Source organism: Sinohyriopsis cumingii, chromosome 13 (assembly GCF_028554795.1).
Source record: "Sinohyriopsis cumingii isolate HCF-2022 chromosome 13, ASM2855479v2, whole genome shotgun sequence".
Lineage (NCBI taxonomy): Eukaryota > Metazoa > Mollusca > Bivalvia > Unionida > Unionidae > Sinohyriopsis > Sinohyriopsis cumingii.
Window position 1 is genome coordinate 8,384,706 of NC_142973.1, and position 16,489 is coordinate 8,401,194.

Here is a 16,489-nt window from a genome sequence, read left to right on the forward strand (position 1 = left end):
TGCGGTAAATGTTAAGAGACACAAACAAAACTGTATATAATCAACAACGATGTTGAACTAATTACTGCTATCAACGGTATGAACTGAATTTGAGTGATGTATACGTATACACGAATTGAAGACAAAAAGCAGATATACATATGCTATTATGTTATTATTATCATTAATACAACTGATCATGATTACAATATATGTGTGTGTGTGTGTGTGTGTGTGTGTGTGTGTGTGTGTGTCAGACAGGAGGTACCGGCGGATTACCGGCTGAGTGAATAAATGAAACCTTCCGAAAAAGCAATTTATGATCACAACTTTCGGCTGAGTAAGTGAATGAACCCTTCCGAAAAAGTAATTTATGACCACAAATGTAGTTCTTATATTACCTGTTGATAGATCAAATATGTACTGATTTAGCAATCAGTTAAAATCCATCGATATAACTACACATTTTTGCTTCACCTCCTCGTGGGGACTTTAGCAACTTACACGTCTGGATATGTTGGCAGAAAAATGTTAAAGTTAAACTTTTAGATAAGATTACGAGAAAAAGAGTTTTAAAAAATGTAAACCTATTAGTGTTAAAGGTCCTACGAAGCTGAGATAAAACCACGTAAAGTTTAAGATAATAGGTTAAGACGACATGTAAAGGTCACGGTAATAGGTTATGACTACACGAAAAGGTTAAGTTAACAGGTTATGACTGCACGTACAAGTTAAATTAATAAGATATGAATACACGCAAAGGTTAAGATAATAGGTTATAATTTTATAATTAGATGTAAAGGCAACTACGACTGAAACACTGCAGGTCTGGTGATTTTACTATATGTTTAGAAGAGAATTCTTTTGAAATATTGCGATTAAATTAGTACTTATTGATTCTTTGGTACTGTGGAATTGTCAAAACGTTATGGAATCGTTATATCTTGAAAGTCTGTTGTTTAATTGGATATGTTACTGCTATGTTATTGCCACAAGGTCATTTAGAATCTTGCAAAATTGAAGGAGACGTGTAGCTGACTGTCTCGGTTCAAGAGATGTGAAGGTAATGTGAAAAGTGATTCAGAATCCACTGTGTTTTATATCTCTAAATTTACTAGTAATTTTCTAAGTGCTTCTGGAATTTGCATCCCAAATACATAAACAATACTCTACTGAAAGTCTTATTACGATTTTAAAAGTAATTTCTGTAATTTTTGGGGTTCTTGTGTTATTCGTTTAATGAAGTCTAAATTACGATTTGCACATTAGTAATTACACCAACATGTAAATCTCAGGAGATAATATTAATTTTAACACCAAAGATTTCAGTATTGGGTCAAAGACTGATCTCTGGGGAATCCCGACGTCACGGGTATTTCATAGGAGTCCCCACCTTCCAGAACAACCTTTTGCAGTCTATCATTTAGAAACTCTATTACTCAGGTACAATTGTTTTTTTTTCTTCTCTATTTAAATAACACTGCCACTTTTAAAAATCCGTTTTTCGTGGTTTTTCATGGTTCTCTTTGACAAAACGCTTTTGCTGAAATCAATTATGCTCGAGTACGGTTGCTTAAGTTTAACAGTTGTCCTTGCAAGGTCCTCAACCTGCATGTCAAGAACTTTTGTCACAAAACCCATATTGGAGGTCGTACATTATTTTACTATCTTTGAAGTGTTTTACAAGATCCGAAGCTACAGTATGTTACATGAATTTACAGAGAAAACAAGAGAGAAAAAAGTTTTAGTTTGATGTTCGTGATCTCTCAATTTTTTTTAAGGGTCAGACATTTGCTGTCGACCATTCTTTGGGCATAAGTCCTGTTAGATATTAGTTGTATCATTTAGGGCTATTTTTGCACTTCATTGTTTTAGAACTAACGGCATGCTTTTGTCTGGAGCTGCTGCATAATTTGGACGTTATATTTTCAAACGTTTGGTAATATCATTTATTGACATTTGAATACTAGGCATAACAGAATGAGTCAGTTACTAGTTTTTAGGATCCTGGAGTTCATTATCTATTTGGTCTTTTAAGTTTTGCTGACACATATGCTTACGGTAAAGAGATGATTTGTAGAGTTAAAACAGTCCGGAACTGTAAATTCATTTTCCGGATAAGCAATACCTTGTCAATCCTCTGTGGAATTTTGAAGACAGGTAAGCAGTTTCCTGACGTTCCTGATTTGTATTCTTTTCACAATTAAATGGAAAGTGCTTACCAACTCATCTATGTATTGATTACGGTCCAGTTTTATTTTGCTTATGGCGAGGTTTCTCAGCGAAAACAAAATGTTGTTTTGCGTATGGCGAGGTTTCTCAGTGACAAAAAATGTTGTTTCCATGGCAATTCGTCTTTTTTGTAGTTAGTGCAATTTATCTTTGTTTTCCTCATCAGACGCGGTATGATCCAAGGTAAGGAGACCTTTACACTAATCCATTTACTTGGGAGACACTGACAGTAGACTTTGATGTATTTTAAAGTCATTCCAAAGCTCATCAACTGGCTTGAGTATATAATTTGTACGTATTACTCTTTGATAACAATTTATTTTTTGTAAGCACTGTATTCAAGGTACATGTTGCTCTTCGACGCGGCCACTTTGACCCAATTTACTTTGTATGCATATACTGCGTTTGTTATGTAGAAATAGATTTACTGAAAAGCTAAAACAAAGAATCGCACGAGAGAGAAAAAGAGAGAGATTATAATCATATCGATTCCGCGTCACCTTTTTATCTCTGGGAATGGAATTATATAATTAAACCGTCATGACCTAACATTTTATGACCTTTAAATTTCATGAAAAGTAATTTAGACCCCGGTTAACCGATTGAAAATCTTAGTCTTTGTATATCAACTAGTGCTCAACATCAGTTATGTCTTGGCAACCTTTCAAATAATTATTTTATGCGACTTTTATGTTAATTTTATACGTTGTACAAAATCGACATTAACTGAGACCGTCGTGTCCTAATGACACTCCATAAAGGTTCAGAATGATCCAATTTGCCTATAGCATGACATATGGTCTTAGCAATATTTGTATATCCTCCTTGGAGTCTTGATCAAACATAAAATCCGCGTTATATTTTCAAAGTGCTAAAGACACTGTAACTTACTGACATTTACAAAGTACTAAAGACACTGTAACTTTGACATTTACAAAGTACTAAAGACATTATAACTTACTGACATTTACAAAGTGCTAAAGACACTATAACTTACTGACATTTACAAAGTGCTAAAGACACTACAACTTACTGACATTTACAAAGTGCTAAAGACACTATAACTTGCTGACATTTACAAAGTACTAAAGACACTGTAACTTATTGACATTTACAAAGTGCTAAAGACACTGTAACTTTGACATTTATAAAGTAATAAAGACATTATAACTTACTGACATTTACAAAGTACTAAAGACACTGTAACTTTGACATTTACAAAGTACTAAGACATTATAACTTACTGACATTTACAAAGTGCTAAAGACACTATAACTTACTGACATTTACAAAGTGCTAAAGACACTATAACTTACTGACATTTACAAAGTGCTAAAGACACTATAACTTACTGACATTTACAAAGTACTAAAGACACTAGAACTTACTGACATTTACAAAGTGCTAAAGACACTATAACTTACTGACATTTACAAAGTGCTAAAGACATTATAACTTACTGACATTTACAAAGTGCTAAAGACACTATAACTTACTGACATTTACAAAGTGCTAAAGACACTATAACTTGCTGACATTTACAAAGTACTAAAGACACCAACTTACTGACATTTACAAAGTGCTAAAGACACTGTAACTTTGACATTTACAAAGTAATAAAGACATTATAACTTACTGACATTTACAAAGTACTAAAGACACTGTAACTTTGACATTTACAAAGTACTAAAGACATTATAACTTACTGACATTTACAAAGTGCTAAAGACACTATAACTTACTGACATTTACAAAGTGTTAAAGACACTAAAACTTACATATATTTGCAAAGTGCTAAAGACAATATAACTTACTAACATTTACAAAGTGCTAAAGACACTAAAACTTACTGACATTTACAAATTGATAAATACACCATAACTTACTGATAATTACAAAGTGCAAAAGACGCTATAACTTATTGACATTTACAAAGTGCTAAAGACACTACAACTTACTGACATTTACAAAGTGCTAAAGACACTGTAACTTGCTGACATTCACAAAGTACTAAAGACACTGTAACTTACTGACATTTACAAAGTGTTAAAGACACTAAAACTTACATATATTTGCAAAGTGCTAAAATCAATGTAACTTACTAACATTTACAAAGTGCTAAAGACACTATAACTTATTGACATTTACAAAGTGATAAATACACCATAACTTACTGATAATTACAAAGTGCAAAAGACACTATAACTTATTGACATTTACAAAGTGCTAAAGACACTACAACTTACTGACATTTACAAAGTGCTAAAGACACTGTAACTTATTGACGTTTACAAAGTACTAAAGACACTGTAACTTTGACATTTACAAAGTAATAAAGACATTATAACTTACTGACATTTACAAAGTGCTAAAGACACTATAACTTACTGACATTTACAAAGTGTTAAAGACACTAAAACTTACATATATTTGCAAAGTGCTAAAGACAATATAACTTACTAACATTTACAAAGTGCTAAAGACACTAAAACTTACTGACATTTACAAATTGATAAATACACCATAACTTACTGATAATTACAAAGTGCAAAAGACGCTATAACTTATTGACATTTACAAAGTGCTAAAGACACTACAACTTACTGACATTTACAAAGTGCTAAAGACACTGTAACTTGCTGACATTTACAAAGTACTAAAGACACTGTAACTTACTGACATTTACAAAGTGTTAAAGACACTAAAACTTACATATATTTGCAAAGTGCTAAAATCAATGTAACTTACTAACATTTACAAAGTGCTAAAGACACTATAACTTATTGACATTTACAAAGTGATAAATACACCATAACTTACTGATAATTACAAAGTGCAAAAGACACTATAACTTATTGACATTTACAAAGTGCTAAAGACACTACAACTTACTGACATTTACAAAGTGCTAAAGACACTGTAACTTATTGACGTTTACAAAGTACTAAAGACACTGTAACTTTGACATTTACAAAGTAATAAAGACATTATAACTTACTGACATTTACAAAGTGCTAAAGACACTATAACTTACTGACATTTACAAAGTGTTAAAGACACTAAAACTTACATATATTTGCAAAGTGCTAAAGACAATGTAACTTACTGACATTTACAAAGTACTAAAGACACTGTAACTTACGCGCATTCATGAGTCTGAGCTGTTAACCTACACAGGAAAAACAGAAGGATACTTTCTTTTAAAGTCCCCCGATAAATTCTTGCAGATGGCAATGTTTGAGTCATAAACAATTTATACAAGAATTAAATATGTAACCATTTTATATTGTCAAGGTAAAAACATGCTGATGCTACGTTCAGTGCTACTAAAATAACGATTGATAGTTTCTATAAAGTTTTTCAATGGAAATAGGTCGCCATTTTTGCGGTGTCTTTCATTTAACACTGGTTTGTAACCCGTTTTTAGGTTCAACCCAGTTTTGAACTGTAACCTATTTGACTGATGTAAGTATTGTTTGTTACTAAAAGATGAAGATTTGAAGAAATTGTCGCGGACAAAGGCGGTACTATATTAGATAATCTAGAGTCTACCGTAAATAAACTACAAAGCGTAGCTCGTGTCTTACTTCGCTCGCAGCATTATGATTCCTTTTGTGTTTCTGCCCATTCTTTTTAGATTTTCACAAGCACGTATCCATTGGCATGTGGATGGCGATCTCATGATATCAGGATATTGATCAAAGCGATTCCAAAAACTCAGAATTAACATTAAATCTGGAAGTTTTATTAGCGTACGTCAAAGTTAGTAACCATTCAAACGCCAGAATTTAAAATTCAGTCTGAGTTTTGTGTAATATTTTTTATTTATTTCATTTAATACTTAGTCTATGTACTTTACTTCCAATTTTTTAAGTTAAACAAAATTATCAGGCACCATTGTAATATTTACAAGTTTAACAAGGTACATTGAACTGAAGACAATGGCCGTAAATCGTAGCTGCTATACAATGCTGGCAAAACAGACAGACAAACAATCAGACAAATGGAAATATATATTTAATAGACAAACACATATACATATAAGCAAGCAGACAAATAACTGTTCCTTTCCTCGGTCTTCCAAAGGAGAGAGGGTGAGGGTGAAATGATAAAGATAATCCAAATCTACTGTTTCCAACGCCGACAGGTAACGAGGCATTGTTGGTGTCAAGTTCCAGTCATGGGTTCAATTGGTGGAGTAACGATTTAAATGTGATCTTGATACGTTTGTATGACTATGAGCAGTAATACAACCACTTCGATGTCATCTTGATACGTTTGGAGGACTATGAGCAGTAATAAAACGACTTCGATGTCATCTTGATACGTTTGGAGGACTATGAGCAGTAATAAAATGACTTCGATGTCATCTTGATACGTTTGGATGACTATGAGGAGTAATTCAACGACTTCGATGTCATCTTGATACGTTTGGATGACTATGAGGAGTAATACAACGACTTTGATGTCATCTTGATACGTTTGGAGGACTATGAGCAGTAATAAAACGACTTCGATGTCATCTTGATACGTTTGGAGGACTATGAGCAGCAAATGCAACGACTTCGATGACATGTTGATACGGCTGGATGACAATGATAAGTAATAAGATGAGTTTGATGTCATCTTGATACGCTTTGATGACTGTGGGGAGTGAACGGGATATTTTTATTTAGAAAATGAATAAATGAACAGAAAGAAGAGGACTATACAGTTCTAATGATATGCACACATTTGGCAGCCACCAAGCAGCCTAAGAGCTGTGAGATAAAGTTCTTAGAACTTGAAATTGATACTTTTAATCCCAATTTCACCTGTGTATTCAAATTACTGCTATTAACTATTTGGTAGTTTATATTCTGAATTAAGAGAGAGAGAGAGAGAGGATGACGTAAGTAAATAGAGTGAAATAAAAAAGGAACAAAACGGCTGGCAAGTACGCAGACATACGGAGATAGGCAGCGTAAACAGACTTATAAACAGATTCTAGTGCAAACAAAGATTGTTTTCATTAGTTTTAAATTAGTAATTGGAGAATGGAATTAGACAAACCCGACTAAAAAATTAAGTGGTCTAATCCTGTATGCCTATTCAAATGACAAAAACTATCTGTCTATATTAGCATACTAGTTTACATATTGATCCTCGGATCTGACAATGCAAATTTACTGTGGCATGAGGTTATTTGTACAGAATGCCCTTCAAATCAGGAATAGCATTTGCACACTTAGCTTTGTTAGTATATGATAAAAAACCACTTCAGCTTAATGTTCTCTATGGTGACGCTGACATCTTATCTAAAACAGCACTGTAGTAATATCCCGTCGGACCTTGTTTATCAGTTGCCGTGCAAATGATATACCAAGAAGTAGCTATGCATCTCAGGTAAAACTGACACTAGATGTTGCCATACAACAACGTAAATAAGATGCTTTTTTGTAGACCATACCGAAACCATGGACTGCACTAGATATAAATTCACACGCATTTATCTATCCGATAGACAAATAGGACTTCTGATACTAGTGGATAGATAGATAGATAGATAGATAGATAGATAGATAGATAGATAGATAGATAGATAGATAGATAGATAGAAAGAAAGATAGATAGATAGATAGATAGATAGATAGATAGATAGATAGATGCTTTATTAACAAGGGAGGCATAATTAGTTATATGGAACTAATCTGCCTTGTGTTATATATTTACATGAATGTTTATAGTCTCATTACCCCCTCACCCCCACCCCACCCCACCCCTACACACCATGCAATGGATCTGGTTAAAGTTAGAGCACATTTTCTAATAAAATATAACGTATTCAGTTTTTCGTTTTATTTTCTTTTTGTACATGGTAATCAGGTAAAAGCATCGTATACGAGTTAAAAGTGTCCACGACAGGTTGAAGTACATGAAGTACATGCTAAAATGGAGTCCTTTGCAACATTATTAGTACAATACAGGTAGGTAACATCAATGAATGCGGAGGTGTTTAGACATAATATGGGTAGAAGTCACTACTCAGGAAATTTAAACTTTTCATCCAATATTCCAGATAATAGTGAGACGAACTTGTAGCGCAACATTCCCGTATCTCTTGGAATATTGTTCCAAATCAGTGACCCTGGGTAGCGAAAACGTTTATTAAATAGCTCTTTGTTTGGGTCTGGAACAAGAAAACGGATTGCAAAAGAATACCTTTAATTAAATGTATTATTCTACTCACTCCATGAAATAACTTTAGAAGATACATTGGAGCTGTGTTATTTGAAATTGTTTATGTACGTTTGGCTTTTTGCAGGAAGATTATTTTTATTAACTATTAGAATTTTAATTTTGTGAATAAATAGATAGATGACAGGTAGATAGAGAGATATATAGCTGTAAAGTAGATAGAGAGAGATTGACAGGTAGATAGAGAGATAGATTGACAGGTAGATAGAAAGATAGATAAGATCTTTTGGCAGGCAGAGTTAGAAAGATGCCAGATGGATAGATTCCAGGTAGCTAGAGAAACAGACAGATGTCAGGTAAACAGAAAGATAAAATGACAGTTAACTAGCGTGTGTGTGTGTGTGTGTTGGGTTTTTAACGTAGCTTTTTGGGGGGGGAAAAATTAGTCATATCGCTTCGATGTCTGCTGTGTGGCAGTTTATAGCGATGTCTAGTACTGGGGCATCATGCCGCAGACATGTGGCATCATACCCCACCCAGTCACATTATCCTGATACCAGGCCGACCGGTCCTAATACTAACTTCTTAATGCTGAGCGCCTAGCAAGGCAACTGTTAGTACCATTTTGATAAGTTATTGGTATGATTTCGCCGGGGTTCGAACCCCCGCTCTCCTGCATCCGAGGCGGACGCTCTAACCGCTAGTCCACTGGATAGCTAGAGAGAGATAGAGATTGATGACATGTAGAAAGAGAGAAAGAACGCATGTCAGGTCAGTTGCGTAACTATCTCACCACGGACCCCTCCCTTACTGTCACTTTAAATTGTTTTTCCTGGTTGGGCCGGTCACCCAATACGGCTGGGCCCTACAACACGGCTGTACCTGCTACCACGGGAGTTACGTCACTGTGTCAGGTAGATAGAGTGATATCGATCTTATTGAAATAAGATCTCAATTATCCTACGCGAAGGTCGGACAGGGGCCACTTAGGGGTCATGATCTGATGATCTTCGAATTAGCCAATGGGAATGAGCAGGAGAGTGAGTGAATAATCATATGTTTACCTCTCTGAAAATAAGTCTGTCGATAGTGGGTAGGTAGGCATTTGAGCTGTTTGGTAGATTGGCTTGAAAATGTATCCATGATTACAGATGTCAGTTTCTTTTATAACAGCAACAATTACTATGAAATGTTGAAAAAGCTTTATCCTTACAAACTTAAACATCGACTGGAAATACATGTAAAATATTTATTTGCAAACTTTTGAATTATATTTAAATAATACAATTGGCTAAGAAAAATTATAGAATAATTTAGCTCCTTTGTTGTATCTGCCAATGCCCAGCTTGGACGACGTGACCTATTCCGTTGATAATTGTAAGGAGCTCAAAATTAGCGGTATAATATACCGATAATGATAGACCGCAGAATTATGAAACATTTTACAAATGAATAATTGTGCGGGGTTAGCGTGCCGCCTTTTTATTGTGCAGGCTAAATTATCTCCACGCCAATAACCCCATCAAACGATATTGTTCTGTACACGCAATGCCTTTCTAACAGACCAAAAAAAAAGTGTTTCTGAACGCACTTTCGTCTAAAATTTCATGATTTCAGGATAAGGCGGAACCAGAAACTCTCTCTCTCTCTCTCTCTCTCTCTCTCTCTCTCTCTCTCTCTTGTATTACTATGTATCTGGCAACGTGATCGTTGTGTTATGACCATTTCACGGTTATTATATCCCCTTGACAACACCAGACGGCGTTTCGGCGCAACTCACTTCCGGATAGTTCAATCAATAAAGATGGCAGATGTAGATCAAGAAAATGCAACAAACCACTCACATTCCGCAAGCAAGATCGAGTGTCAGTGAATAACTTTCTGTTAAAGTCTAAACGGCTTTCCCATTAAAAAGCTTTATTGGATACAAGGTAATTATTAAAAGCACGTACTACTGACACGTAGGCATACTGCAATGAATGCTCAATGTTTTATTTGCCTTATTAAATTTACCTGTGCGACGCCCATTCATTTACGAACAAAAAGGGTGTAAAATTTGTAATATGATGTGATACATCAAGAACCCAGAGTTATTTTTAACTGATATAATTATATTGCCTTCCAGCATGTTAAACTTCCAAGGTTAAATGCATGCCTGCAGTTGTTGTACGCAGGGCACAAAACATTAAGTATACAGTCAGCCTCTCGAAACTGGGCACTTTTGGGTCAAGAATTTTGGCCGATTTATGAAGGTGGCAATATGCAGAGGCTTGCTTTGCGTTAAAACAGATTTATGGGGCCTATTGAATGTGGCTGGTTAAGGAAATTTTTCTGGATACATTTGAGGTTCACCAGTCAAATGGTTAAAATGGTTCAACTAATTTTAATGAGATATACTATCCGGGACAAAATTTCAGGTGGATTTGGAAACGAAGAAACGGTAAACTGTTGCGCTGCTGTCGCACTAAAACTACGTCATTGCTTTGATTCCTGAAGTATTCTCATGTTATTATTCCAAACTGTAATTTGGAACTTTACTGTCAAACTGGTGAATTATGGTCAGTAACTAGTCAGTAAAATATATAGTTGGTATTCAGAAGCATCCGTTCCAAGGATAAGATTTTCCCAAAAAGAGACAACAAATGAAAAACAAAACAAAAGAAAATAATGATAATATATATTCTAACCTCCAAAAAGCAGAAACAAAAATTAAACAACAAAACGTAAAATATATAAGTCTTTCTTCTCAGTATAAAATAATCTCAAAAGGACATGGTTTTTCCCTTCGAAATTCCTAAACGTGTTGACAACTTTGAATGTTTTAGAGAAGAGGCTAACCTACATCCGGACTCTACTATTGTGTCTTTGCTGTTTATGTAATGTTGTTTACCTAAGAAATTACCCATTCTTGCCTTATCTTCTTTAAGCAGAACCAGTATTATTTTTGTGTTTAGTTTTCATTTGGAAGGATTTATTAAAATTATTATTTACTTGAAACACAAAAGTGTTCATCAACATTATTCTTGGACTGGAACATTACTTTGGAATTAAATTGAAGACAATGACTTTCTTAGATTATAGTTATTGTGATACATCGAAAGACTCGTAGCACATCGACACAATACAGGTCAGTGACATCTAAGCACTTTTGAGACTGCATGCAGATAAACACATTGGAATTTAATTGGAATACCATTGGATTTCAGTTGGAACATTATAGATTTGGACTTGTGTTAGAAGTTCTATTACTATTCTGGCATTTAATTCAAAATATGATAAATACTTCTGCACAAAGTATTTATTGCTTTTAAAAGTTAAATTATATCTGGGATTGAGTGAAGAAAGTCCAGGGATGCGCCTTTGCATATATGCAAAGTCTCGTAATGTTGACCTTTGTACTGGTTGTGCTGCTGTTCTTTAGTGGTTTGATTTTCTTACTTTCTGACATTATGCTTTGCACATTATTTTGCCAATTTGTCAGCTTTGAAACAGAAACATTTTTTTTATCAATGAGCAAGATACTTAAAATAGCTATACCATCTATCGAATAATCAGTAGATCGTGGTGTATGAACATTTCGAAGAAAGGACAAAATCTAATATTGCGGACCTGTGTTATTTCGTTTTAAGTGGCGTGCTTGCAGATTATCGTGACAGTTTCGAATAAACTTGTCTTATAAAGTTCAGTTTTCTCTTTCTCAAATTTTTATGAACGCTTTCCAAAGTTGTCTGCCAAGTACAATTCTTGCAAAGATTTTTCGGTCTTCGTGAAGTAATCTTTAAATTTCAGTTTTGTCTCGTTCACCTTCCATTTTTTTTTTTTTTGGTGGGGGGGTCAGTTTGGTAAACAGTTTAACTATAGGCCATCGTGCCATATGCAAAGTGTGCATGGCACAAAATCTATCAATGCTGATTAAATAGTGAAAAGAATTTGAAATATAACTGTAAATAAAAACAACGAATACAATGATATGTTTTAAATGCCAAAAAATAAATAAGTAACTATGCCTCACCAAAATGTAAATTAAAGTCAATTTCAAGTAAATACGCCGAAAAAAAGTGAAAATAAAAACAGAGAGTACAGTAATGAAAACTACTGGCAGCGATATCAAAGTGCTAAAACAGAATATCAGCGCAGACAGAAACAGAATTTTACAATCACTAAAACAAAATTAAAATAGAAAAGATCTATAAAATGCAAGGTTTTAATCTTTTGATTGCTAGAGAGGGTGAAGAATAAAGGTCTGATGAAGACGATTTTGATTTAGATCATGTCATACATTATGTTTCTTTATTTGCCTTTCTGCTCCTGGGCAACACAACATGTTTTCACCGATCATATACTAAAGACGGATTGCCTGCGAAAACAGGTAAAAACTGCAAATATGTCATCTACATAAAGAGGTAGAAGATTACAAGAAAACGTTCAATAATTAAGGATGGTTAATTTCATTATTGAGTACATTGTTAAAAGTATATCGTAGTCTATTTGACAACATCAGCTTTATTACATGGAAAGCAGCTACGGCTGTAAAGATAACTACTGTAACAATTGAGGTTAGAGGTGCAAATACAACAAAACATACGGTGCTTTTTTTTATTTATTAAGCTTTTTAAGTTTTGTGCGCAATAGTTTCGGACATTATTATTTTCGTGAGTTAAACTTGTGAAATCAATATGTTTGAATGTTATAAAACTTGCACTCAGTGCTAATAGAGGCAAACATAAAATAATACAACTCCAGTGAAATATCTAATACCACCGGATTTCATCCAATCACTTTTCAGTTCATTCTTAAACTACCAAAGATATCGACTGCCAATTAATGATGTCATATTGTAGGTTACAACATCTGACGATGATTTGGAGATTGTAGCAGCTTTAACACTGACAAAGAATCATGTGTCGTCTTTATATCTTTTTTCATTCATTTTTTCCCCCACATTTGTAAAGTTATTTCTTTTTCCGGTTAGTTTTTGCATGTCTCGTTGACAGTAGCCGTGTTCTGTTACTGTTCCCACTCTCCGGTTTCTTTGACACAGCCAAAGCTCACTCTTGCCCACTTATAAACAACGCATCTTTGATATTTAGGTAACCAAAAATGTGGTGTACATATGATGCAGTTTTGTGGTGTCGCGTATCCAAATTACAGTCTTGATTATGTTGGGCACCTTTTGTGCAGCGTGTTCCTTCGATACACTTTGAATGATAACTACCGTCAAAAGGTGGTGAAGGTTTACTAAAAACCCTGCTTTACGATTATGATACAGTGGATACCAAGTCATACAGATGACGATGCCACCGTAAATCTGGAAAATAATATTAGTCAAGCCTCACCACGCTTTGCTTAAACCACATGAGTTTGTCTAAAAAACGGTTTTACTTGATCTTGTTCACGAGTTCCAGGAGCAGACAAAAAAGGAACTGACATGGATTAACTTTAGGATCAAATGCAACATACTAGATTGTTTAAAACTAGATTCATATTGTAAGACCAAAATTTCCCTGAGAAGAAACATGAAATCAGTGCCAGTATCTAACTTCTAGCACTATAGCCAGACTGGAAAGGAGTTGTTGGTCACATTAGGTATAATAAAACAAGATAGTAAAATTATGTTTATCCGTACGACACAAACGTGATAAAAAGAAAAACTAAATACTTTATAGAACATGTTGTACAAAAAACAAAATGTTCCCGAGTAAATAGAGTTGCAAACAAAAAACACAAACGATACATTTTGATCAACCAGTAAGAAAACCAGAAACTTAAATTGATGTCAGAAAAATTAAATGTGGAGGAAGAAAACTTAAATGTTGAGAAAGAAGAATTAAATGTCGAGGAAGAATAATTAAATTTGGAGGGAGAAGAGTTAAATGTGGAAGAAGAATAATGAAATGTGGATGAAGAAGAATTAAGGGTTTTTATAAGGCTGTAGAAATTGCTAATTCGAAAACAGAGTCACTAAAGTATGATATTGAAGGAGATAAAGAAAAACCAGATTGAAGTGATAGTAAAAACTTCATTGCAGAGAAAGTCTAATAAAACACTGTAATGCAAATACAGTGGGAAAATGTTGAAAGCAAACAAGAACATATAGTTGGACAGCTAACATAGTTAGAGATAAGTTTTTTAAAAAATATTGAGAGAGAAAAAAAAATCATTTAAAAACATGGCGACAAATTACCAGTATTACCAGTTGCAAGAATAATCAGTGTTTGACATCAGGTAGTAAATATGACTCATTTATTGACAAGATTAAAGTCTTAATAAATATTGATATTTATTTGTTTCAGCTAGCGACAGAAAAAAAAACCAGCACCAGTATTGCCTATAATTATTAGCATTTTAATAGGTGAGTTGCTTAGGAGTGCTAGAAAATTGTTTCATTCCTTGCTGAAAAATGGTACTAACGGCTGCATCGCTTGGCGCTCAGCATTAAGAGGTTAGTGTTAGGACTGGTTGGCCTAGTGTCAGGATAATGTGACTGGGTGAGACATCTGCGGCATGATTCCCCAGTGCTCGATATCACTTTAAACTGCAACACTGCAGACATCGTAGCGATATGACTGAAAATTTGTTAAAGCTACGTTAAAAATCCTAATCACACACACACTCATTCCTTGCTGAACTCAGAACTCAACTCAGGCAAAAGTTATATGCAGCGGGAAGGTTTAACCGAACCCTAAAGACTAGAATATGACAAGTACTTCACTCAAAATGACTCCATAAAACGGGTTGATGTTTTACTAAATTTAATTGAGGGATATACTAACACTCTTCGCGGATCAGCTGAGGTGATTTCGGTCGATGCAGTCAGCGAAGAAAACGGATCAAGACTATAGGTCAGCCTATTCGGTTAGGGGTCATCCATTTAGTACGTACGCAAAAATCTGGCAAAGCTTGACCCCTCCTCGCCCCCCTCCCGTACACATGCGTACTTTTTTACACTCCCCACCTGTGTACTTACGCTTGACGCACCACCCCACCCCCAATTCTATAGAACGGCCTATATTTAATCCATGCAGAAATCATAAATGATTAATATTATTAACGTGTTTAATAAAACAGATAGTCCACCGACGTTGAATGTCTGGCTGCATCAAAGAAATAAGCTGCGTAACTTTAAACAGTTTGTCTAGTGTCCACTAAAATTCAAACGCCGACTTAACCCAGTCGAACAGGTTACGTATTAGACAAATTATTATCTAGGTTTCACACCACACACACACACACACACAAACAAACAAACACACACACCGTTTCATATGCGTACGTACATTATCAGTAGCCCCCCCCCCGCAAGCGTATGCATTTGGGTTAACCCCACCCCCACCCCCCCCGCCTCCACTCCATGCGTACGTACTAAATGGACGGCCCCTTACCTAAAATAAGATACAGATCCGAGTATCAGGCCGTGCTCTGCACTCAGCCATCTTGACAGTACGATGATTATCATAACCCGTATCGTCTATATAATTATTCCTCATTTCCTCTTCTTTTTTGTTCTCCACAATTTATTGTACTGCCACGGATTGTTCATCAGATATTGTGATGCCATCCTTTACTACCTTGGTATTAAAAGTAGCGTTTAACTTCAGTTTACGAGTGTCTTTAGGTTTTGTAAATTGTGCTACTGCCAACTTTATAATGATGTCACTCTGTAACAGAAAGGTACATCCGCCAATAACAGCAAGGTCAGATTTAACATTTGATGATAATATATACTACTGAAATCTTGTTGTTTTCAAATAATGACTCCTTCAACGCTTTTGACAGTGTCTGGTGCTGTCTAAACATACTGTATGATAGCTGTATGTTTTATACCTGAGATATAGATTACATACCACATTAAATTTTGGTTTGAACCTTGCAAAGGTTTGATCTGTTACTCCTCACCAGGTAAAAGCATGTAACTTGCAGAAAACAGTTTTCGTATCAGAAAGTAAACGCAAAACTCGTAGAGTGGCTTTACTAACTATGGTACGCGTTGAACTGCCCCAGTATGAAATCCCAGAACCTGCAGTTACCACCCATACTGAGAAGTTTAATTGTTTTTGACAAAATATATGGTTACAATGAGCACCGTATCATCTTTTTGTCA

At 34.8% G+C, this 16,489-nt stretch overlaps 1 protein-coding gene across 1 annotated transcript in view; it reads right to left on the bottom strand.

Moving 5' to 3' along the window:
- The window catches only part of LOC149784915 (uncharacterized), a 133,841-nt gene that overhangs the window by 97,511 nt on the left and 19,841 nt on the right, over nucleotides 1-16,489 (bottom strand). The window lies entirely within an intron of this gene.